General features: G+C 42.9%; 1 pseudogene; it reads left to right on the top strand.

Annotated features, from left to right (window-relative positions):
• The first annotated feature begins 20,048 nt into the window (after window positions 1–20,048).
• LOC146676966 (tyrosine-protein phosphatase non-receptor type 18-like) lies at window positions 20,049–20,527 on the top strand (annotated as a pseudogene).
• The last annotated feature ends 3,272 nt before the right edge of the window (window positions 20,528–23,799 follow it).

Below are 23,799 nucleotides of genomic sequence, written 5' to 3'. Positions count from 1 at the left end.
TCATCATAAGATTGCTAGCATCAGCTGATAAAAGAATACATCACCTTAACCGTAAAAGCAAACATAGTGGGTACGTTCACCTTTTATGTGCAGTCTATATCATGTGATGCTTCACAATTTCAGGTTTTAGATCTGGTGAAAAATGACTTTTCTACCTTGTTAATTAATTTCCATAACTGCATCTTGGCACTGTGGCTCATTATGTAATCATGGCTTTACACTGTTTCCATATCAGTGATCCTCACCAAATGAGTATATGTTATGTGAAGGCATAAAAACGTGCTCTACCATTTAGTGGTCTAGCTTTGAAAAACACTTGGGAAACATGGACATTTTCTGTCCAGTATGCAACCTTGTTCCCGTGGCCCTGCTGGCAGTGACAGTGAAGACAAAAAGTCAGCGCCTCGGGGCTAAATGATGCGTTCTGTCTATGTCAGAAAAGCAAAGCTCAGCAGGAAAAAGGAAAGTCCTGCTAGAGTTACAGTATGTCTCTCTGTATCCTCATATGAACCCAGTGTGGATGACATTATATCAATAAATTCAAGCTATGAAACCACTGTAATATGCATTCTTTTTGTTTTAAAATATTTATATCCTCCTCGAATATTTTCATTCTCATTTCTGGCTATCTTTATATCTTTTCTTCGTGAGCTGACATCTCAATTATTTAAGTGAGTGTCTTCCCCCCTCGGGGATCAATAAATAAAAAGTTTAGTTTGTCTTATCTTGTTTCTCCAGGGAAAGTTGACTGAGCGTGCACTCGTTTTAGCATTAATCAGGCTCAGTCACAGTTAAATGAATTCACACCAGGATGCTACCTAATAAAACCACAGTCTGCTGAACACTGACTGAACAGCTCCATTGGACCAGTTTGGGTTTTTCTACTTTGCTCAAGGGCATTCTTGTTTTTTAATTTTGTTGCTTTTACTTTTTCATTTAACTCAACCTCAGTTAATCAGAGGTTGAGTTTTCTCTGCAGAGCTGCCGTCTGGGATTTTTATTCTAATGACCCTGAAACATTCTTTGCATTCATAGTTTCCTAAAATACTTTTAAAAATGTTCAATTCCACTGCCACCTCAATAGAATGTATACACACTATAGCTCAAGGGTCAAGTAGATAATGCTATTAATTGTCGCAGGTCATTTGCAGAGTGTTTTTGAAGAGATCTCTGTTATAGTTATACTTGTTATGTGTCACGGCTGCACAGCAGTCGTGTGGTGAATTGAGTAAAGGATCCAAGATGCAGGCACTGACTGGGGTGCGAGTGAATATTTATTTGCAGAGGTGATAAGGGGACAAAAACAGGAGGAGCAGAGCGGGGAGTAAACCAACCTAAACTGGGGAAAACTAAAGAACTCAACTTAAACCAAACACGCACAGGGGGAGGAACAAAATACACAATGAAAGATGGCGGAGAGACGCAGACTAAACACCAGGTTACACAGAATGATGCAGACGGACACGGAGTTAAACAGACGACGCGACAGAGAGCACAGGAAAACACAGGGCTTAAATACACGGGGAGTAATCAGGGAATGGGCCACAGGAGGGAGACACAGCTGGGAGCAATAAGGCTAACGAGACAGGGGAGAGGTAAAACTGAACACACTGACATGAGACATGAACTTTCAGAATAAAACAGGAAACTAACAGACACAGAGAATCAGACAGGACACTGAACATGACAGGCAGACTCATGAGCAGACACAATAACACCATGGACAGACAGAGGGAACACAGAGAAGTGGGAGCAGGCAGGCAAAGAACAGAAACCTAACAAATGGCAAAATCACAACAGAATACACACTTGGAATGAACAAAAGCATAAGGAAACACAAAACACTGAGTCCTCAGACTCAGGACCATGACAGTACCCCCCCCTCAAGGGCTGGCACCCGACAGCCCAACAGAAACACAAAAACGGACCAAAACCAAAAAAAAACCCCCCACGAACCAAAAAACAGAAAACGACCCGACCAGGGCGGGCGGTGGGGGTCCAGGACGGAGGGACACAGTCCGAAAAGGCCCAGACGGACAAGGTCAGGGGGCCGACCCGGAGGCCAAAACAGTTCAGTTCCGGGGGCCGACCGTGTGAAAGGCAGCGGCAGTGGGGCAGGTCCGGAGGCCGGCCACGTGGAAGGTAGTGGCGGCGTTCAGGAGGGCGTTCAGGAGGGCGTCCACGGTGGCGGAGATGCCCAACAAGCGGCCTGGCAGATGACCGACGATGTGGAGGTGGTAGTAGGGGACCTGAAGGCTGCGTGGCCCCTGCAGCCCCAGGCGAAGCGGAGGCTGGACCAGACGAGGCGGAGGCGGAGGCTGGACCAGACGAAGCTGATGAGGACGCTGAAGCAGAAGCTGGACCAGGCGATGCTGATGAGTATGCTGGAGCCGGACCAGGCGACGCTGATGAGTATGCTGGAGCCGGACCAGGCGACGAGGATGAAGACACGGAGGCTGGACCAGACGAGGATGCGGAGGCTGGACCAGACGAAGCTGATGAGGACGCTGAAGCAGAAGCTGGACCAGGCGATGCTGATGAGTATGCTGGAGCCGGACCAGGCGACGCTGATGAGTATGCTGGAGCCGGACCAGGCGACGAGGATGAAGACACGGAGGCTGGACCAGACGAGGATGCGGAGGCTGGACCAGACGAGGATGCGGAGGCTGGACCAGACGAGGATGAAGACGCGGAGGCTGGACCAGACGAGGATGAAGACGCGGAGGCTGGACCAGACGAGGATGAAGACGCGGAGGCTGGACCAGACGAGGATGATGAAGCAGTGGCTGGACCAGACGAGGATGCAGAGGCTGGACCAGACGAGGATGCAGAGGCTGGACCAGACGAGGATGCAGAGGCTGGACCAGACGAGGATGAAGACACGGAGGCTGGACCAGACGAGGATGAAGACACGGAGGCTGGACCAGACGAGGATGAAGACAAAGCAGATGCTGAAACCGGACCAGGCGAGGCCGAAGACTCTGAGGCCGCAGCAGGCGAGGGTGATGAGACTGCAGCTGGTGATGAGACTGCAGCTGGTGATGAGACTGCAGCTGGTGGCTGGACGGGCTCCTCGGGCCCCCCAGCAAAAACAGTCTCAGACCCAGTGGGCACTGGAGCCCCTGGCACACACAGAACAGAACCAGCAGGCACACGGGCCTCTGGCAGGAACGCAACAGAACCAGCAGGCACACGGGCCTCTGGCAGAGACAGAACAGAACCAGCAGGTGCGGAGACCTCTGGCAGGGACAGAACAGAACCAGCAGGCACACGGGCCTCTGGCAAACACATGGCAGACTGCAGCTGCACAGAGCATTGAGTCTGCTCAGGCAGCGACGGCTGGGTGCGGTCCTCAGCTGGCTTCTTGACCGCCAGGGGTCCAGAGTCTGCTGGGGGCTGAGACCCAGCCTCTGGGGAGGCCCTGGGGCGAGTAACAGTCTCTAAATTAGCCAGTTTCTGAGAAACTAGAGTGGTTTTAATGCGTTTGTCTCTCCGCTCAAAATGGGTGCTAGGAACGGGGTTCAAAATGGGTGGCACAGACACAGCGTCCAGTATGGAGGGAGCGGGTGACCGGGCTAATGGAATAGATGCAGGCTGGGCTAATGAACTGGCTAAAGGCTGATGTACAGGTTGAAGTGAGACTGGAGTTGGTGGTGGAGTGGATGAAACACAGTCAGTTACTTGTGAGAGGTTAGTTACCACGAAGGTAGGTAAACACCGTGTACTGTCTTTACCCTCCCCATGAACAGCCCCAGAAAACACAGTCCCAGAAGCACCAGCGTCCTTAAAACTCACCACAGCTGGTTGCACAGGAGTCCCTGAATCCGGCTGTGGGGTGAAGCGCCGGTGGCGCGAATGTTTCCTCCCCACCGCTGACGGCTCCGACAGGCAGGGAAAATCCTCTGGGGGGGTCGGGCCGTGAAACCTCCGGTGGGTGAATCTGAGACGGATGCTTTGTGGCGGTCATAGTCCATTGTTGCTGGGCAGAATCCGCTACTTCCCGAGCTTGCACCGCTTCCCGGGCTTTATGCAGCTCAGCGATTAAGTCTGTAAATCCCCGGACCTGGTGGAGATAAGGATTTCCGGCCAGGATAGCCTCAACGGCATTTATCCCCACAACCTTCGCTCGTGTGTTGGAGGTGTGGGTTACCCAGTCCACCAGGCGTAGGGCATGTGTGAGGTCGCTCTCCCCGGCCAAGACCGCTGGATCCATCTTGTGGTCGCGTCGTACTGTCACGGCTGCACAGCAGTCGTGTGGTGAATTGAGTAAAGGATCCAAGATGCAGGCACTGACTGGGGTGCGAGTGAATATTTATTTGCAGAGGTGATAAGGGGACAAAAACAGGAGGAGCAGAGCGGGGAGTAAACCAACCTAAACTGGGGAAAACTAAAGAACTCAACTTAAACCAAACACGCACAGGGGGAGGAACAAAATACACAATGAAAGATGGCGGAGAGACGCAGACTAAACACCAGGTTACACAGAATGATGCAGACGGACACGGAGTTAAACAGACGACGCGACAGAGCACAGGAAAACACAGGGCTTAAATACACGGGGAGTAATCAGGGAATGGGCCACAGGAGGGAGACACAGCTGGGAGCAATAAGGCTAACGAGACAGGGGAGAGGTAAAACTGAACACACTGACATGAGACATGAACTTTCAGAATAAAACAGGAAACTAACAGACACAGAGAATCAGACAGGACACTGAACATGACAGGCAGACTCATGAGCAGACACAATAACACCATGGACAGACAGAGGGAACACAGAGAAGTGGGAGCAGGCAGGCAAAGAACAGAAACCTAACAAATGGCAAAATCACAACAGAATACACACTTGGAATGAACAAAAGCATAAGGAAACACAAAACACTGAGTCCTCAGACTCAGGACCATGACATTATGTGCACTTACATATTTTAGCAAATAGCAGAAATCATTTTTTAAATTACTTTCACATTAACCCGAAGACCAAAACATCGCCCCAAAGCTTTTAAAGGCCAGCTGAAGATTCAATTTTTTTTTAAAACTTTGTTCACGTGGTTATCTACGTGGTGTTTTAAGACTCGTAAAATCACAAAATAAGCTAAAGCATGGCTGAGACCTTTTTCCTTGGAGGTTTGATTCTGAAACTCTAAACAGTATCAGAAACATGAATTTATGAAGCCAGTGTTGAAACACGCCTAGAGAACATAACCCATTAACCTGCAGTGACGGGGTAACTTACAGTGGGGCAAAAAAGTATTTAGTCAGCCACCGATTGTGCAAGTTCCCCCACCTAAAATGATGACAGAGGTCAGTAATTTTCACCAGAGGTACACTTCAACTGTGAGAGACAGAATGTGAAAAAAAAAATCCATGAATCCACATGGTAGGATTTGTAAAGAATTTATTCGTAAATCAGGGTGGAAAATAAGTATTTGGTCAATAACAAAAATACAACTCAATACTTTGTAACATAACCTTTGTTGGCAATAACAGAGGTCAAACGTTTACTATAGGTCTTTACCAGGTTTGCACACACAGTAGCTGGTATTTTGGCCCATTCCTCCATGCAGATCTTCTCGAGAGCAGTGATGTTTTGGGGCTGTCGCCGAGCAACACGGACTTTCAACTCCCGCCACAGATTTTCTATGGGGTTGAGGTCTGGAGACTGGCTAGGCCACTCCAGGACTTTCAAATGCTTCTTACGGAGCCACTCCTTTGTTGCCCGGGCAGTGTTTTTTGGATCATTGTCATGTTGGAAGACCCAGCCTCGTTTCATCTTCAAAGTTCTCACTGATGGAAGGAGGTTTTGGCTCAAAATCTCACGATACATGGCCCCATTCATTCTGTCCTTAACACGGATCAGTCGTCCTGTCCCCTTGGCAGAAAAACAGCCCCATAGCATGATGTTTCCACCCCCATGCTTCACAGTAGGTATGGTGTTCTTGGGATGCAACTCAGTATTCTTCAGCAGCGGAACACGTCTGGCACTGCGGGATTTGATTCCCTGCCGTTGTAGTGTGTTCCTGATGGTGACCTTTGTTACTTTGGTCCCAGCTCTCTGCAGGTCATTCACCAGGTCCCCCCGTGTGGTTCTGGGATCTTTGCTCACCGTTCTCATGATCATTTTGACCCCACGGGATGAGATCTTGCGTGGAGCCCCAGATCGAGGGAGATTATCAGTGGTCTTGTATGTCTTCCATTTTCTGATGATTGCTCCCACAGTTGATTTTTTCACACCAAGCTGCTTGCCTATTGTAGATTCACTCTTCCCAGTCTGGTGCAGGTCTACAATACTTTTCCTGGTGTCCTTCGAAAGCTCTTTGGTCTTGGCCATGGCAGAGTTTGGAGTGTGACTGTTTGAGGCTGTGGACAGGTGTCTTTTATACAGATGATGAGTTCAAACAGGTGCCATTCATACAGGTAACGAGTGGGGGACAGAAAAGCTTCTTACAGAAGACGTTACAGGTCTGTGAGAGCCAGAGATTTTCCTTGTTTGAGGTGACCAAATACTTATTTTCCACCCTGATTTACGAATAAATTCTTTACAAATCCTACCATGTGAATTCATGGATTTTTTTTTCACATTCTGTCTCTCACAGTTGAAGTGTACCTCTGGTGCAAATTACTGACCTCTGTCATCATTTTAAGTGGGGGAACTTGCACAATCGGTGGCTGACTAAATACTTTTTTGCCCCACTGTATCTGTGCTGATGACCGAAAACAAAATTTATGTAACACTAGCAACAAAATAACTAGTTGATAAAGCAGACAACATTTCATTTCAGCTTTTTATGTTTTTACTGCCGCAACACTGACTAGCTCTACTAGTCTCGCTCCTCTGCTTAAATTCGTGTGTGTGTGTTTGTGTTTGTGTGTGTGCGTGTGTGTGTCTGTGGTTTTTTTTTTTTGTGTGTGTGTGTGTCAGAGTGTAGTATTTAAAGAAATGCATACAGTTTTATTCAACTTCCTCTTGTGTGACAGTAACCACAATTAGGGGGCAGGGATAGCTCAGTAGGAAGGCGATCGGAAGGTCAGGGGTTCGATTCCCATGAACAGCTATCCATGGTGCCAGGACAACCATCTCCAGCTGAACGTTGGCAAGACCAAGGAGCTGGTGGTGGACTTCAGAAGGAGTCAGCACAGAGACTACAAGCCCATTATCATCAACGGAGCTCCAGTGGAGAGGGTGCAGTCCTGTATAACTATACATGTGATGAATAAAGAACCTTGAACCTTAAAGCTTCTTCACACACACTGGTTATTTAGTTTAGTTTGTGTAGTTATTATCCTGTTTTGTCTTCCATGTCATGCTGGAACATCAGTCTCAACAAAACTTCAGCAGAAAGGACTAATGTGCTGCCGTCCCCCATGTAGCAGGAGAACCTGTGAGAGAGTGGGGTTGGGTTGTAGTGTTGGCAAGTGGGGCTGATTTTCATGTTACTAAATCTCACTTATAGGCAAGAATGTAGTGTATCATTTAGGTATTGGAATCATGAATACATGTCCATCCACTGCTGCAATGTTGCTGCTTTAGACTGATTTATAAATACATGTATTTATTTATTTAAAATGACAAATTATTCAGTTTCTCTGGATTTTTTTCTGTGTTTTGTCTCCATGTTCATTATTAGTGAACTTTGTGTATCTTTTTATTATTGAGTGTGAGCTATTTTATCATGTTTTCTAAACGATGTAACAATCCTCAAAAATGTGCCACACAAACAAAATGCTCTATCATTACACATACCTAATCCTACATTTTAGCGTATGAAAATACAATAATTTATCATTTTAGACATGAGACTGAAAGGCAAACATGAGCTGTGTTTGTGTGAATATCACTGTCTGTTTCCTTTGATTGCACTCATTAATGATGTTACCCAGTATGCTTGTACATCGAATTTACAAATATATTTATATAATTTATAATTTTGTCTGCGGACAACAGTATTAAAATTGTGTTTTGTAGTACAAAATCAATTGGATCAAAACTTCTCCATTACGTAAGAGACTTAGTCAGATTTCAGAAAAATCAGAAAAAGGAAGCAGTGGGTGGGAAGTTATAGTTAATCAATGTACAACTATCCATCCTACTTTGACTCCACTTTAAAATTTATCCACGCACTGATGCACTTTCAGACGCTGAACTTTCCATCTTTAGCAAATCTTGTAGCTGTGATCAAACCCTGATGCACTCTCCTTGGCCTCAGTCTGACTTCCACAGCATGACATTTCTCAAACTATTCAAAAGTGTTTCTCTCATTAACACCCATGACATTTAGACTCTTCTGGGTTCAGCTGCTCTTTCACAGCACAGGCTGTATAAATTATTTATGAGTGGAGTTCAAACATGCATCCGGGGTCAGATTCAGATAAATGAATTTGAGCCCTACTGTACTCTTACCATGGTAGATGCTGATATTAAAAAACATCCAAAGTTTCATCTCAAGTAATCCTTGTGAGCCACAGTGTCAGGCTCTGGCTCTACTCTTGGCTCTTTATGATGATATCGAGGTAATGTCCTCATGTGATGATTTCGTTCACATATCTGTAGCAACAGCCCCACACAGTCACCATTCAAACCTCTTCTTTTGGAGCCAGCCAATCAGAAAACAACAACAAAAACAACACACCGCTTACTGCTGGAGAGTGGATTGTAAAGCTAATTTATGCAAAGCAACTTATTTCAGAGAAACAAACATGCCTCCTATTTGAAGTATAATTCACCTGAAGTAATGCTGTACTAGTCTAGTAAAAGATACACGAGCAGCCTGCTTTGAACCAAAGATATCAATAAGCCAGGCTGAATCTTCTCTCTGCGGTGTAATGGCCCGGCATCCAGCTGAGATGCAGCACACGAGTAGACAGATGGATAATGTGTTAGGAAATATTTACACCATGTTAGTCAGTCTAAAAATGTTATCCATTTTACGTAATTTGTGTAGCTTTGAGTTGATAAAGTGAATGCTAGCAGTGTTGGTAAATTTAATGGAGTAAGACAGTCTGTTTCTAAGCTAATTCTCTCCTGGAAATGGATTCAAACTGCTTTTAAAGGAAGGAACCAAAATCCAAAATAATGAACAGATCCTTTTGTTATGTCTGCATCTTGAAATTCGGCACACCGTGCAGCCCCTATTAATGACTGATTGCTGTGGTCCAAAAGTCTCCTTCCTCTGCCTCCTGCATGTGGGCATTTGTGGCAAGCTTCACCATCACCTGTTTCCCAACTAGACTGTGTGTAAGGGGAGGTCTGTTCCTCCACTCTTTGCCAGCACTGATAAATGACTCATGTTTGGTTGTGGAACAGTGCTCTTACCTAGTGCTCTCATCTCCTTATCCATTGACCTCGGTGTGTTGATAACATTGACTCAGGTTTGGATATCTGTGATTTTGGAAACTGCTCTCACTCTGGAAGGAAAACCTTGCCTGCCATTCGCCTGTCCACTCTCTACCCTCCATACCTCTGGATCGACCTGCCTGAGTCTGTAATAAATCTGGTAAACTTGCGTACAGATCCCCATCTACACTTTGAGTCCTCAAATGTTGGTTCTTTATGACACCTGTCCTGTAGCAGAAGTGGACCGCTAACGATGAACTCACTGTCACAGTTTTTTTTTTTTTTTTTTTACTTAATCACGTATAAGAACTGGAATGAAATCGCAGTTGTGAAACGATTTTTTTGGGGTATATGCGTGAAGCTGTAACTCATATCACACTTCATCTGTTTTGTGCCACTAACACCGGCAACATACAGAAAGCTGCACCAAGAGATTCAATAAAGGATTCAAAAGGATTGAAATTTGTTCGTGTTGCTGGTAAACACAGCTTTGCTCGACTGCATTATGTCAGTCAGTCCCTGCTGAGTTTGAAACATAATCTTCAGGGGAAAAAACAGTCTATTAGATGACACTTTGGAAAAAGAAAAAGGCATAAACAAAGGCTGCAGCACTGGGTGACAAATTGCCTCCTTTAGCTTTAACAGATATTATCTGAAAGGACGAGATCTCATCTTCTCGCTGCTTTTATCGACTATCAAACTCGTTCTCCTGAAGGCGGACTCTCTGCTGCTGGGCTGCAAAACATGACAAACACTATCAGAGTGACTCTGGGGAATTCCAGTGCAGATTCACTATGATATTAAAGGTCATCTCATTTCACTCTGATTAACTTACTTGCTTGTCTTTGAGACTCTTGCAAGGTAATAAATCTTTTTCCCAAGCTCCTTCACTCTTTCGCACACGCAGAGAGACACTTTTAATCACATCTTATGTCTTACGAATGGCTGGGTGTATCCAAATTGCAGCGGGAACATTCAAAGATGATAGCATATCACCCCCTCCTTCCATTCCCCGTAGTGGAGAATAATTAGTTTAAGGCAAAAGAGAGGATTTGTGAAGAGGAGGTCCGTCTCACTGCTCCAGCGCAATCAGTCCTGTCTATAAGTTCACTGGCTTCACTCCATTACGTTTGATGATACATGTCTAATATCTGTCTCGTTGAAAGGCTCCTCACGAGGAAAGAACGCATTTCACTGTGCAATTTATACCGAGGAGTCGATGAGACTCAAAGAGGTCCCTCAGATCAAAATCAATAGCAGTATGAGGGTTATGCTTTATGGAATTATGGGTAAGAAAATTCTTAGATGCAGTTTACAATTTCTACACTTTCTTAAAACACAAATCTCATTCTGGCAAAATTGTACATTGAAATAACAGCTTCAACAGCCCTTTGCTGAATTTTATTTTATCACTGGACATCCCGGTAGGAAGTTGTGGAAAAAAAGAAACTATGATAATAATTATTATTGGGATTTTGAGATGTGGCTTCTGTTCTAGCTCTATATCTAGCCCTTCCAGTGTTTTCTCGTGCTTCTGAGATTCCCCTTGTTTTCCTCAACAGGGTATGTAATACATAGTTTGCATTTTGGGTTCTTTTTGGCCTGGTCTTTTTTACATTTCAGTTCAGTGAGGTTTGCAGGCATTCATTTATGCACAGGTGTCTTAAATTTCATTCAGCGGTTCATTCGGGTTGAGCTTCGGACTTTGAATCAGCCATTTTAGCACCTTGACTCTTGTTCTTGTTCACATTTGCTGCTGTGCTTAAACCATGCAGAGTGGAGGCTGATTGACTCATTGTCCTGTTGAATGACCCATTTTGGGCCAAGCTTTAGCTGTCAGACAGATGACATTTGACTCTAGAATACTTCATGGTCGACTCAGAGAGCATAAGGTGCCCAGGTCCTGTGCCTGCAAAACAAGCCTAAATCATTTGTCCACCCTGTAATTAAAGTTATGCTCAAGCTCAATAAGGAAGGTCACTCATTTGCCTCCTTTCCTTAGTGTTGAGCTGTCTTTTCACCACGTTGCTATAACTTTCCCCTGCTGTCACACTCAATATTAACATCATTACACTGGCCCAATCATCTTCTTCCCTGCCATCTTTGAGGCAATCAGCCTCCAGTCTGCATGGTTTAAATCTCAGCGATCTCCGTCATTCTCCCTTTCAGAACCTCATTCATGCAACTGACCTCCTCCCCATCTCCACCTCACTCGAGTCACTCAGAGCTCCATCCAAGCTTCAGTCTTCATCGTGACCAGGACGAGCGTCGTTCCTATCCCAAAGCCCATCCCTAATGGGATTCTGTTTTGCCGCGATAGGTTGTTGGATTTAGTTGCCAAATACTTAAATTAATTTCTCTATCTCAAAGTGTCATGTTCAGTTTTTTTAAAACGACGTCTCCTTATTGAACTGAATGTTGGTAAGAGGTGTTGCTGATGTACTGTGTTTGGTTTTTGCCAAATGTGGCGCTACACATGATGGTCAAACATCTCCAATCTGGCTTCTCTGTCCAAAGGACATTGTTGTTTGTTCAGATTCAACTTCCCTACCTCCAGTAAGCTGTGCTGCCATGTACAAAGAGAGAAGCAGCTCTCAACAAGCCATACATGTTCAGTCTTTTTTTTTAAAGGTGTACAGTCATGAACTTTAACCTTTAACATAATCACGAAGACTCTACAGAGTCTGAGATAGAGCTCTTGGTTTTTTCATTGTTCTAAGCATTGCATGTTTGTTCTGCAAAGGCAAACATGTATTATCATCAAAATCTTTTCAATCTTTTAAATATTTCCTCAGACCAAGACTTAATAGTGTTCTGTATTTGCTTGAAATGGCTTTTCAGATATCTTCCTGGCGGGGAAGCTCCTTCACCATCAATCTCCTGAATTTTTTAATCTTGTATGTAATGTTTGCTCTTGGGAAGACTTCTGTGCCACGCTGCTGGGGAAAGAGATGTCAGAGAGCATCAATCCATCTTCAGACACTCTTAATGGGAGTGTTTTTCCAGTGCTTTGGTGCATCCATTTGTCCATTAGAGGCTGCTGTATTAGTGTGTGGGTAGTTTCCCCTCGTCTCTCTCTCTGTGAGCATCTCTCTGTGTGTGTGACTATATATTAAGTATCCTGTCTCTTCCCGGAGCAGGTAAACAGCCCTTGTTACAGACAAAAGTGGTGTGGTGCTTCCTCAGTCATCAGTTTCCTCCCTGCAGCAGGTCTCTTCTTGAGGACAGCCTCACGCTCTTTTGAATTCTCCCCGGAACCACGTCCTCTCATTCCTTATGACAATAAAATAATGGCTGTTGAATAGCTCATTGATGGTGTAATCACACGCTGTCTCTGGGTGATCTGCCCATGGCTGGTCTCTGGTGGTCACATTAGAGGAGCTGATAAGTGAATGTGATCCTCTCTGAACAAAAGCCAGGATTCTGATTAGGCGAGGTGAAGTCAGGCCTTGAAATTCACCTGACATGCGAGAATCTGTTTCATAATATCAAAACCCCCCAAACAACCCTGATCTGCTGCAATTCTGCGATTTCACGGTGAGAAATTAGTTGGAATGACTTTGGAAAGGTTCATGAGTTCACAGCTGTTCTTTGGAGAGGCTGTGATTGTTTGGTTCACTTTAGTACGTGGGGTGTGTGTGTTACTTTCATGATTTCTTTTTGTACTTTTAGTACAATATATTGTCTCTGATTTTCTCAAAGCCCAATAAAAAAAGTTTTCGTGACTTTAAAATGTAATAATAATGAAGAGAAAATTCTGTATACAGTTATATAACAATATACATCAATCAATCTGATTTAGCCATTTTCCTCTTCTTGCAGCTTTGGCTTTCTTGTATAAAAATTTTCAGTCCAGCATGTTTGAAATGCTTTGTTGCTGTGACATGACATTAAAATGACAAAAAGCTATTTATGTGTTTATCCAGTCAGGCTTTCTCTCTCTTTGTGTTTTGTTGAAGTCGGGGCACATTTGTGAGTTAATTGCTGTACAGGATATGATCAGACAGATATCCATTGAATACAGAAATTGTCATATTTCAGGAATTTCTGGACAGTCCAAGTTGGTTTTAATCCTGTTTTCATACAAGTACAAATGTAAAGGCTATTTATTTCTGGACATCCCAGAGGAAAACAAAATTCTGAACTGTGGCAATATGGCATCCCTTCGTTTTTTTGAGGTCTCCGCTTGTTTTAAGCTGCCATAACTGTGTCTGTTTGCATACGTATTTGACTCTGGATGAGCTTCTGTGCAGTCTTCAAAAAACCCAACAGAAGATAGCTTGACTGTGGGTCAAATACTAATGGCGTGATAAGCGGGCGAGCCCCACCACCTGAGCTACAGCCACCCTTACAGTGGCATCATTGTTTTCAACATTTTATTTCACTTTACTTATATTAACTTATCTTCTCAGCAGCTGGCTCATGGACCAACAAAAGCGCAGCCAGAAGTGTCCTGCAGACTGGTTGTACCACACACTTTGGGCTCTCCATGTATACAGGTGATCCAAAGCCAGGAGAAGCATGCTGAGCCGCTGAGCTGTTGGCTGGTGTTTTCAGCAATGCCTTCTGCCTTGTGGTTGCACTTAGTTAAGGCTGTATAACCTGCACTGACCAGCACACTCAAAGACTTTCCTCTTGGAAGAACTGCTGTCATGCCTGTTGTTGTGTTGTCCTTTCTGACTTAAGCTTGCTTATTGTTGTTTCACCTGGTTCTTGTTGTCATAAGTGTCTGAATTTCAGTGATATAAACTGTCATTTATGGTCTCTGCTCTGTACATTTCTTCTAATGTTCTTGCACAGATGCCTCTTAACATCAAACCCCCCTTTGGAGAGGAGGTGAGACAATCTGTTAAGCGCAGGAGGTTTACAGTATATACACTACGGAGACTAATGATTAATTTGAAAGAGGTGTGGAGGATGACACAGATGAGCCTGAACTAGAGTGGTGTAGTGCTTGACACTGTCACCTTGCAGTAACAAAGTCCTGGGTTTGATTCCTGACTAGACATGTTGTCGGTTTTACTTCCAGACAAGGAAGTAAAACTGACAAGATGCCAACAATAATAAAGTAAAATAGGAAATGACTCGACAGGAACCCAGCATGTTCGTGCACTGGAGGCCACAGATACACAGATGGTGTCTTTTGCAATAATTAAACCTTGTTATACCCTCATAACAGGCATTGATTGTAGTTATGCACCTAATCACCTTTCAATGTGCAGCTAAAGTGTTTTATGTAGGGGCTCAAGTATTGTAACCTGAATATTTTACAAAACCCTTTAGTCTCTAAGGCAAATTAAGCAGTAAGTGAAACCCAGAGTAAAAAGTAATTGAAACAAAACAAATTGTTAACAATTGTTAAAAACAAAACAAACTGGAGATCCTTAAAGAATTAATCAATGAGGGGGAAAGATGTAAGTAAGCTTCTAATTTACTCCAGTGCCCCGATAAACCTTCATCACTGACCTTGTTGACTTTATTGCACTATATTTGGTTACCTAGGAGGTGCACACCTTGTTAGCCCTCATACTCGCAAATGAAGATTATTGTAATGACACAGGCTGATCACTGATTTTTGTGAACCTCTTTCAAATCAAGGCCTGATTTAGACTTTAGAATCTTTGTAGAGCCAGTGACGTAACCCATGTAAGTGGCCAACGTTGTTGCCCACATTTATGCTTGTTCTGGTGTTTCAGAGAGGTTAAATTGAATTAAATTGAAGATGCAACACAGAAATGTGCAATGCTACCACTGTTGGATGTGGTTGGTACAACCCCTCAGGCAAGGGGTAGCTTAGTCACTCTCTGATCACATGTCACTTTCAAAACATTCCTTGTTTTTCACCATGTGAATGCATATATCAGAGCTGCATTTGTGCTGAAGTAGTCAAACTGGGAAAAAAAAGGTTACCTCATGTCATCGCATAGAGGAGATGATCTTAGTCTTGAGAATCACTTTCAGTGAAAAGAATGAACTTACAATACATGACTTAGACACTTGTTGAAATATTCATGCTCTCTTTTATAAACAGCAGGAGGTCAGATTGTGGGTGTTGCTGCTTTGAATCACAGGACCAGCGGGCTGACGGGCAACAGCCTTCTTAATGAATGCTGGTGACTTATGTATGTATGCCCAGTGAGATATGAGGAGTCGAGATGCCTCGGGCCGTTTTCCAAAGGCTTACGAGTACACTTTCATGTTCAAACTACAGAGCCGCTGAGTTTCTGCTGGTAAGGTCTTTGTCTCCGAGCAACTGTCAAGCTCACTGAGGGGAGCCAACCATGTACAGGAGAAAAAAATTAAGTCACTTGTGCCAAATTAACTAAGCTACAGATGAATTAAACATGAATATCTCTCTTTAGTTAGAAATCCACAGAGGAGCACACTTACTACTGTGATTGTGATGCTTTGATAATGCCAAAAGAATCATTTCAATCACTGAGGGAAATCCATCTCATTATCACATCAGATTTTTTTTCTTTTTTGTTCTGTGTTATTTAATTGAACGTAATATACACACTGAAATATGTCAAATGAAGCTAAACAGAAAAAAAAACTCTAGGCTAGTGTGTCATGTGCACCTGAAAAGGAAGCATATTGCTAATTAATCCCCAGTAAAATGGATATCCTGGAAATATTACGTGTATCACTCTATGTGAGCTGCAGGATTTTCCTGGAGACACCGGACATCAGAGTCTTACTCTGGCATCCATCCTCTCACATTTCCCAGGAACTCTGTTGAGACTCCGGGCTGTCCTGCTCTAAAAACAGAAAGAGCCCCAGGGCTCCCTCACTCACGTTTTGAGCCATTTATGCACACTTGCTGTAGGTTTGCATGCTCTTAGACAAAAAAGGTAAATTTTTATCCCTATAGGTACAATGCACACAAATGTACCCCACCAAGGATTCATACTGGAAATCAAATAACTATGTATACCTTTTAGGGGACCAAATAGATATAGATAGATGTTCTTCAACAAAAAAGGTTCAAATCGATGCTGTTTTATTCCTAAATTTTAAGTTGTGATATTAGGAGGCATCTATGTTTGCAAAAAGAAATTAGGAGAAATGGTATTTCAGAGCATTACAGGCATCGCAGAGGCCTAGGTTTGAATCCACACCGAGCTAACACAGCCGTGTTATGATAAAGGCTGACCCACCAGTTCATATCCAAGCATATGAATGAATAAGGAATCACCAAGCACTCAGATAAAAAGCAAACGTCTTCATTAGCCACTCAAAACATCTCAGCTGCTCTAAACAGTTAAGTCACGAGGCTCCATTTCTCATCGTAATCTAATCTTCTGTGAAGCTTAAACACGGTAAACATTGATCAGGCCAGAGTGTTTAGGACAGCAAACATAGAAGCCTTTTATCATTTAGAGAGAAGCTACAAGTCTCTTCAACACGATGGCCTTTAATCTCTGTCATAAGCAATCAGAACCCTGCTAGTCTGACCGTGAAATCAAACTAAAATGCAAGTAAATCATCAATTTACTTGCATTTTATGAAGCTCCAGGTCAAACTGTAGAGACTGTGATGCTTGTTCGCCGTACAAGCAGCTTTTAAAAAATTGATTTTATCTGCTTTTGTAATTCAATTTTCCATTTTTACCTCCAATTATCCTGCTTGGTCACATTTAGGTTGTTTGGCTCGTGAAGCACATTTAGTAGATTGATTTGTCAATTTTAGATAAAATCATCTTGAATAACAGTGAGCTCTTAATTTGAAATAAAGATATGAAGAGCAGAGGGTCAAAATGGTCAAAACTTTAATCAGCGTTTATGAGAGCTGGCAGAGCTCTTGTATGGAGAGCCTGTTCTCTTCCTATTAACGCCATTGTATGGACATTAGTTGTAAAGCACCCAAAAGGCACTTGTATGACAGAAGCTAGACAGCTAAAATAATCATTTACACCTGTTTTTACAAAGAAAAGCCCAACTTTGGATATAGTTTTTGCAAACATAGTATTGATCACAAGTCAGAATAGAAATGTAAGAATGCTAATTTTCTTTTTTTCCCTGCATGGTGATTGATCTGTTAAGGTTTTACAACAGGACATACTCCCTTGAGGGCAGCCATTTCCAAACAGTAAGTATGACAGATGATGGGAATGAAATTAAACTAAAGCACAAACTCCCATCTGCATAAGAAATAGTAGGTTGCAGAAGTTGAAAATTCTGCTGGTTTGATGTGTGAAATGAAAATGGTGAATGTTCTAAAGTGACTCAAAGTGCTGTGATACCCCTAACACTTATGAAAGGTGTTTTACTAAAGGAACTATATCTTTTGTCTCTACCCATCATAAAAATATACAATTATGATATAAAATGATATAAAATAATGAAAACTGCAAGAAGAAACAATATTACCCCAGGATCTTTATTGTTTAGAGCTGCAGCTATGCAGGGCGACTGTGACTCAGGGGGTTGGGAAGCGCATCTGTAACCGAAAGGTTGCCGGTTCGATCCCCGGGCTCTCTGTCCTGGTCGTTGTGTCCTTGGGCAAGACACTTTACCCTACTGGTGTTGGACAACTGTAGCTTGCCTTCACCAGTGTGAGAGTGAGTGAATAGTGGCATTGTAAAGTGCTTTGGGTGCCTTGAAAAGCAGTGCTATATAAATCCAATCCATTATTATTATAATACCCCATTCATTCTGGAGTTAGAGTATATGTAGATATAGATAAGCTAAATGACCCTGCATGTGCTCTGGCTATAGTGGTGGTTTTTACTTGACATCTTTATTGTTGCACACGACATAAAACTGACAATTTCTGCTGCAACAGCTAGATCATTAAGAAAAGGGCATGAAAAAGAAACTTGAATACCACAACTAAAGTGCATTTAATTGTCAAGATAGATTATGTATTATTGTACAATCATGGTCTTTTAGCTTGCTACCATTTCATTTATTTTTTTTTGATCCAACCATAGAACGTCTAATTATGATGTAAATTCTTCCCATGTAACTTTTAAATATACTATAAAATTTTAAACTTTGAATCGTAGCCTGGGTTCAGATCTACTCTGTGGAGTTTGCGTGTTCTCCCCTGTGTTTTCTCCGAGTTCTCTATCTTCCTTCCACAGTCTAAAGAAAAACATGTTAGATTGACTGGTGGCTGTAAATTGGTTGTAGTTGTGAATGTGAGCATGAATAGTTGTCTGTCTTTCTGTGTTGGCCCTGTATCAGAGTGTTGACCTTTCAATGGTGTACCCAACCTCTCCTTCCATGATGCTGTGATAGGCTTCAAACTTCCGCAACCCAGAAAGGGGATAAGTGGAAGAAAATGGATGAATGTTTTTGTTTGCTTTAAAGGTATTTCCCTTGGCTCTCTTTCTTTGGCTCTGATATCCACACCATGAAGCTTGAAGCTTTTATATCATCTTATCCAGGTAACTTCAGGGTTAATCAAGGGCTTTCTGTACTACAAAGGTGGTTCACTTCTTACCAGGTTATATCGCCATGATAACCTTATGCAGTGAAGCTATACAGCTTCACGGCAGGTTATGTTCCTGATTAGAAATCAACAGGTACAAAATTACTACCCGAAAATAGCATAATTATCGTGCAAGATCCCTCAGACCTCTAGGTACAAATTAATGAAATGATTGGTTATAACCCAGCAGATTCTCCTGTGTCTTAATGCTAAAGTTGTGATATTGATAAGTCTATAAAGGTACAGAGTTGCCATTTGTGCTGGCTTTCTTTCCCCGCTACAAATACACTAAATACACTTAGTAGCTCTTTTTCACTCTTACCAACTAGCAGCAGCCCTAATGCCATAAATGTAATTAGACTTTTATTTTGAAAACGTGGTGATTTGATTGAACAATAATTACATGAATGCATAGAACTGCTCTATTAAATCTAAACATCAAATCTAAGATGATAATTGTAAAAAAAAAATTTCTGAGCCACTCTAATAAGCCCTTTCAATCTAAAAATGAGGTCACATTCTTACTTTTAAAGGAGGAAATAAACTTGGCAGAAATTAAGTTTGCTTGGTTATCCACATTTCCACAGAAGGCCGAGAAGACGCCCGACCTGTCATATACAATTTCTGACATGTTTTACTTTATAAATATATCAGAATGGGATCAGTAAACTAAAACTAAGACACGATGCTGCAGCCGGTGGATGTGAAGGTTAGGTTCTCACCCTGGTGACAAAGACCTCAGCTCATCGTCTTGAACGACAGCTGCAGCCCCATTGAGACGGATAGATGTGCAACCTTTAGAAGAACATGGTGCAGAATGATGAATGAGAGCACAGGGAAGACTGAGTGAGTTACAGTTATCACTGCTGTCACTTCAATCTGGGGAGGAAGCCAGCTGCCATTAGTGTGTGATTTCCAGTCTCGACCACGGGAGCGCTGAGCAGTTATTTAGCCCCAAGGCAACAAGGCCACTTAAGAGGATTGGGATTATTTTCTTTAAAGTTACAAAAGCCACTCTGCCAGTTAATGCCACAATTTCTGATTTTACATGAAGCAAAATAATGACAATAGCCTCCTTGTGAGAAAAATGATTTTTTTAGTACTTTAAGTATCGCCAGTTAACAACTGTGAAACTCATTTGCAGGTGCCAGAAAATATCTGCAGATAACTAATTTTCCTTTTCTCCTCATTTAGTGTTTTTGCAAAGATTTTTTTGTAGAAAGTGGAAGAAGATCTCTTGAATCAATCTTGAGAGATGTCTCTGACTCTTGGAAAACATATTAAAAAACAGGTACAAGGACATCCGTCCACAGTCTCAGGTGGAGCTGCCTCTGCTGATCACAGACTCTGATTCTGATTACATCAATGCCAGCCTCATCAAGGGGGCGACAGAAGACCGCAAGTACATCATCTGTCAGCGGCCCAACAGCTCCACGGTGACTGATTTATGGAGGATGATCTGACTGTACAATGCCAAGGTGATAGCCGTGGCCTGCAGAGAGTTAGAGCAAAAATGAAGAGTGTGCCTCGGTCGCAGCTCATCCCAGACACATCCCAATGACAATATGGTGGCGAAAACACTGACTGTTACAAACAAGCAGGCCAGCAGATTGCAACATCCCCTATAAGACTGCTGGAGTCCTGGATCTGCTGAACAGAGCCAGAAACAACTGACTACATCCATGAATTTCTGCTTACCAAGCAGATCATGTTGGAGTTCAGCATGATGAACATCGTCCCGGAGTTTAGGAGGTAGAGCTGAAGAAACCAGAGAAGTCAAAACAGCTGCTTCACAGCACACTGTGCTCAACACATGCTAGGTCCCACCTCTTCAGATGGAGCCACGCCCAGATCTAATGGTGCAAGCAGGATGCTGCCCGCCCCCTATTACTATGACAACAATCCCAAAGGAGTAGTGGCTGCTCCCATCTACAGCACCATTGAACCCAGAACTGAGCTGCACAGTTTGTCACACTCAGCCACTATCACCTGGTTTCAGCTGAACAACCTTCACTGGACGATAACAATTATGAGGATTTATCCTCTTCACTCTCAGATGTGATTAGCTTCTGTTTGCCTGGACTGATACCATCCAGAACTTTCCCTCCCAGTTCTTCACACATGGATGCTTTCAAAGACCTACTTGACCTCAAACTGAAATGCTCTCAGGTTTAACTATTGGGTTCAGAAGCCCAGAGGACCCAGATATCCTCTACCTGAGGGGAGTCGACTGGAGAAATTAACTGGTTGAACTTTAATTCAATTTTGTTTTATTTATATGGCTCCAAATCACAATAACAGTTGCCTTAAGACATTTTATATTGTAAAGACCCTACAATAGTAAAAAAAAAACAAAACAAAAAAAACCCCCAGAGAGGACTCCAACAATTATAGGGAGTGCAGAATTATTAGGCAAGTTGTATTTTTGAGGAATAATTTTATTATTGAACAACAACCATGTTCTCAATGAACCCAAAAAACTCATTAATATCAAAGCTGAATGTTTTTGGAAGTAGTTTTTAGTTTTAGCTATTTTAGAGGGATATCTGTGTGTGCAGGTGACTATTACTGTGCATAATTATTAGGCAACTTAACAAAAAACAAATATATACCCATTTCAATTATTTATTTTTACCAGTGACACCAATATAACATCTCCCCATTCACAAATATACATTTCTGACATTCAAAAACAAAACAAAAACAAATCAGCGACCAATATAGCCACCTTTCTTTGCAAGGACACTCAAAAGCCTGCCATCCATGGATTCTGTCAGTGTTTTGATCTGTTCACCATCAACATTGCGTGCAGCAGCAACCACAGCCTCCCAGACACTGTTCAGAGAGGTGTACTGTTTTCCCTCCTTGTAAATCTCACATTTGATGATGGACCACAGGTTCTCAATGGGGTTCAGATCAGGTGAACAAGGTGGCCATGTCATTAGTTTTTCTTCTTTTATACTCTTTCTTGCCAGCCACGCTGTGGAGTACTTGGACGCGTGTGATGGAGCATTGTCCTGCATGAAAATCATGTTTTTCTTGAAGGATGCAGACTTCTTCCTGTACCACTGCTTGAAGAAGGTGTCTTCCAGGAACTGGCAGTAGGACTGGGAGTTGAGCTTGACTCCATCCTCGACCCGAAAAGGCCCCACAAGCTCATCTTTGATGATACCAGCCCAAACCAGTACTCCACCTCCACCTTGCTGGCGTCTGAGTTGGACTGGAGTTCTCTGCCCTTTACCAATCCAGCCACGGGCCCATCCATCTGGCCCATCAAGACTCACTCTCATTTCATCAGTCCATAAAACCTTAGAAAAATCAGTCTTGAGATATTTCTTGGCCCAGTCTTGACGTTTCAGCTTGTGTGTCTTGTTCAGTGGTGGTCGTCTTTCAGCCTTTCTTACCTTGGCCATGTCTCTGAGTATTGCACACCTTGTGCTTTTGGGCACTCCAGTGATGTTGCAGCTCTGAAATATGGCCAAACTGGTGGCAAGTGGCATCTTGGCAGCTGCACGCTTGACTTTTCTCAGTTTATGGGCAGTTATTTTGCGCCTTGGTTTTTCCACACGCTTCTTGCGACCCTGTTGACTATTTTGAATGAAACGCTTGATTGTTCGATGATCACGCTTCAGAAGCTTTGCAATTTTGAGACTGCTGCATCCCTCTGCAAGATATCTCACTATTTTTGACTTTTCTGAGCCTGTCAAGTCCTTCTTTTGACCCATTTTGCCAAAGGAAAGGACGTTGCCTAATAATTATGCACACCTGATATAGGGTGTTGATGTCCTTAGACCACACCCCTTCTCATTACAGAGATGCACATCACCTAATATGCTTAATTGGTAGTAGGCTTTCGAGCCTATACAGCTTGGAGTAAGACAACATGCATGAAGAGGATGATGTGGACAAAATACTCATTTGCCTAATAATTCTGCACTCCCTGTATATGACCCCCTATGAGCAAGAGTGTTGGCAACAGTGGAAAGGAAAAACTCCTTTGTAACAGGAAGAGACCTCAGGATACTGAACCCTGAGCCACTAAAAGCACTTGTATAGATGACTGAGGCTTGTGATAAGAAAGTGCTTTGTGCTTCTTAAATAGAGAATAAGTATTAGTCCATTTCATTATATGCAAAGAAATAAATAATAAAAATAACCTAAACAAAACTCTGTATGCTTAAATCAAATCCTGTATGATAAACCTAAACTAGATAGCATAAAAACATAAATTCCTATATTCTCACAGAGTTCCTAATAAAATAGCAAGACAAAACCTTCATGCTGGCAAGGCCCTGATATAAATCTATTTCACTGGAGTTATGTTGTAGTGTCAGATGAGTCTTGTGCCTCTCTTGACCTGCAGTCACATCCACACATCCTGACACTGTCACCACAGCTCTGTCTCGTCTCCCTGTGCTGATGGACGGCCAGAACACAAACCCAATTCTCTCTTGTGCCCTGAATCCGCTCAGCATTCAGAGACTCCGTGTTGCAGAGACGCTGAGATCATCCCTCTTGCTGTTTGAGGATTTATGCCCAGTTTTTCTGCTTTTCAGTCGAGTTTTTTCCTTCACGTTTTGCCCGCAGAGAGTTAAGAGCAGCAGACGTATGGGCTGTCATGTTCCTGCACTGTCACAACTTGAGGTGCTATTCAAAATGCTGTCACGCACAACTGCAGTGTGAGCTTGCATCTCGTGTCAAAGAGCTCACACACCGACGCCGCTTGTCTTGGCATTTCTTAGAGTCACCACATGCCAGCTATGGAGGCGTCAAGTGGGTGGAAAATGTCAGGTTTTTGTAACCTTTATTTAAGTTGGGAAAAGGTGATGCAACAGCAATAAAATGTTGCTTCAGATTCAGACCAGGGAGATGCCAAATGAAATCTTGAAGATTGTGCATTAATAAAGAACCAATTAAAATGAGCTGAAAAGAGCTTCTGATTATTTTTCCCACACATCCACATATTTCTGGACAGTTTAGGATTTTAAAGGACTTTAAAATCACAAGCTAACATTTCTAAAATCATCT

This window comes from Rhamphochromis longiceps, linkage group LG2, assembly GCF_057381845.1.
Source record: "Rhamphochromis longiceps isolate RC_006_pf linkage group LG2, R_longiceps_female_GT1.1, whole genome shotgun sequence".
Lineage (NCBI taxonomy): Eukaryota > Metazoa > Chordata > Actinopteri > Cichliformes > Cichlidae > Rhamphochromis > Rhamphochromis longiceps.
The sequence above is the reverse complement of the archived record's forward strand: the minus strand, read 5'-3'. Positions and strand labels throughout refer to the sequence as shown.